Source organism: Manacus candei, unplaced genomic scaffold (genome assembly GCF_025592945.1).
Source record: "Manacus candei isolate 608988 ecotype Guabito, Panama unplaced genomic scaffold, ASM2559294v1 h1tg000009l, whole genome shotgun sequence".
In the NCBI taxonomy this organism is placed as follows: Eukaryota; Metazoa; Chordata; class Aves; order Passeriformes; family Pipridae; genus Manacus; species Manacus candei.
In genome coordinates this window covers 7,899,881-7,902,683 of record NW_026138057.1, presented here as the reverse complement: position 1 = coordinate 7,902,683, position 2,803 = coordinate 7,899,881, and positions in this window count along the sequence as shown.

The following is a 2,803-nucleotide window of genomic DNA, read 5'->3' as shown; positions in this document are numbered from 1 at the left end:
CGTCAGTGGGAGAGAAAGGTACCGTAGAAAGGCCGTTCTTCCTCCGAAATAACGCTAAACAAAAATAGCAGCGTAAAACCTAAAACACCGCTTACCTGTCTTCGAGCATCTCCAAATATTCCTTACGGTGCGTTAGCGGGAACGCTCCCTGTGATGCTTCACTATAATATACCGGTAAATGGACATTCTCCTTCAGTAATAAATCAAACACCATCTATCTCAGATCCTCCTCCCTAATTAGAGATGTTTATTGGAGATGGTGTTTATCCAGCTGTCATGCCGAGAAAAAGCTGTGACATAATTACCTCTGACCAGATAGTCTTTTATATGCATATCTCGCTGACATATAAAGGAATCGGTTTGCATTAAAAATGACAAGATCAAATGTTGATTTTAGCCGATATAATAATATTCCTGGTCGTTAAATTAATTGAAATTCAACTTTTAGGCTCTCCAAATTACAAATCTTGCGATTTAAAGTTTGTTTTTTTTAGCAATTAAATGAGAGGCTCCACCGAAAGGATGGGCAGAGAGAAACGTGCCCTGCAAACTTGCCGCGATAAATCAAATATGCCAGCTTAAAGAAAAAGAGCCCTCGACCCCTCAGCCTAAGAACACAATTGACGTGAATCCGAGGGGTTTCTCTATCGGTTCCTCGTGGTTTGCCAAGTTTAGGTTTTGCTGCTAATTCGGGAGGCCAGGAGAGTCCGAGGCTGGAGAGAGGCGAGAGCTGGACCCCCCCCTTAACGCGTTATTTTTAACCCCCGCACCTCGGCGGGGCCAGCGCGATGCTGGTTCATTTGGATTCGTGGCTTTGGCAGCGCCTGCGGAACCATCTGCGTGGGGCTGCGAGCGAGCCCTTATAAGCTCCGAATTACTCTGTAATTGAAAATATATTTTTGGGAAAGGCTGGTTTTACAAATATCAAGGGTGTAGGCTTTTGATCCTTTCTGCTGCCTGTGTTCTCCAGTTGCTAATAAAACTCGCATTGAGCTCCTTAGTGGCTTGATTAACAGGCAGATTAACTGTTACTGGGGTTTTGAACAGCTTGTCCCAATCAATAGCATTTAAAAAGCCCGTCAGGATGCGCTAAGCTTTCACCCCTCCTGTTCTTTTCTGAAGGCTTTTCGAGCGGGTCTGGTTGCATGACAGTTTTCCCATATTTATAATCAAAGGCTTTCTCGTACGGAAAGGTGTATATTCGTCTTCCAGTTTCAGAGAGACTTCGGCGAGGTCCAGAAAGCCTTTTTTTTTAATCCTGCCATATGAAGCTGTGCCTTATGCAAAAGGCCAACATAAAAGAGGTTAAATCGATTCCAAACTTTTTGCAGATTGTTTATAAACTAGAAAAGCTCCACTTAACTCAGTGTCCTGTGCATTATAGGTTTCAAACACTGTCTCTACATATACAAATAGGCATTAAGTGTCCTGAAGGCAAAAGCATTGTAGTCTAAGACGTCAGGATTTGTGTATCTCTTCAGTTCCAGACCGAACTGGACAAGAGGACTTTAAGCATTTTTCTGGGTATTAAAAAAGGTAGTTTGCAGCCCAGATATTAATACAACGAGACGATACTGGAGTCTCTAACTCAGCACTTTCTGCTTTCGACACCTAACAAAATACGAAAGGGAAGCAAACGTTGCTGTTTAACACAAATCAATACCCAGGCACGAGATCATGTAAAAAAGGGGAAAATTATTTTAATTAGGAAAAATAAACAAAAAACCCGCACCTTGCCATGTATAATAGTTACTTACCTTTCTTTTTTAACCATTTTTATATTACGCCCATTTTTTTTCTTTTTGTTTGGAATAGGTAAAAAAAAAAAAGTGTGGGGAGAGAAGGAAAAAAAAAAAAACAGACGCAGAAAAAAATGCTAGTTACAATAATCCTGTGCGGATTTTAAAGGAGAAATCTTCAAAGAGTGCCTAAGTCCATGCCGAGGGCCGAGGCTGCGAGGTCCCACGGCCGCGGGCCGGGAAAAGGGGGGGCCGGTCTGCGCCTGCAGGAGGGCAGGGCTTTGGGGGAGAGGGGAACGCGCCGAGCACCTCACAGCGCTGCTGCTCCTCTCCTCTAATTACAAAGGCGAGAGCAGTAATTGCAAAAGTGGAAAATTCTCTTGGAGAAAAAAAAAAAAAACAAAAAAAAAGAGAGAGAGAGAGAGAAAGGGAAGGGGAAAAATAAAAAAGGGAAAGGAAAACCAGGCCGGCCGGGCAGGGAGGGACGGACGGCGGCTGGCAATCTGTTAGATGGGGGGAAAAAAAAGGAAAAAGAAAAAGCAGAGCGTTTCCTCGGGAAGTCTCCAGGCACGGCAGTCCCGGCAGGTCCCGCTGCCCGCGGCGGGGCAGGGCTGCCGGGAGCGCCGGGGCTGGGGGGCTCGGGTCTCCGGGGGGGCGGACGCGGGTACCGGGGGCAGCGGCGGCGGCGGGGCCGGTCCCGCACGGCCCCCGCACGGCCCCTCCGCTCCCGCCGCTCCCGGCGGAGGTAAAATGGCGGCGCGGAGCTGGGCCGGACCCCGCGGCGGGATGGGACAGACCTGGCCCGGCGGGACGGGCCGGGCGGTACCGGCGGATCCGCTCCGCTCCCCCGCGCGGCCCGTCCCGCCCCGCCGCTCTTTCTTCCTCCCAACTTTCGCTCGGGGCTCCCGCTCCCACCGGCGCCCCCCCCGCCCCGCCCTGACGTCACCGCTTCACCCCTGCCCTCCCCTCCCTGCCCAGGGAGGGTTTGGGTGGGTGTTTTTTTTTCGGGGGGGGGGGCTGGGTGAGGGCGTTAAAAGTTTTTTTGGAGGTGGCGGGGAGGGAAC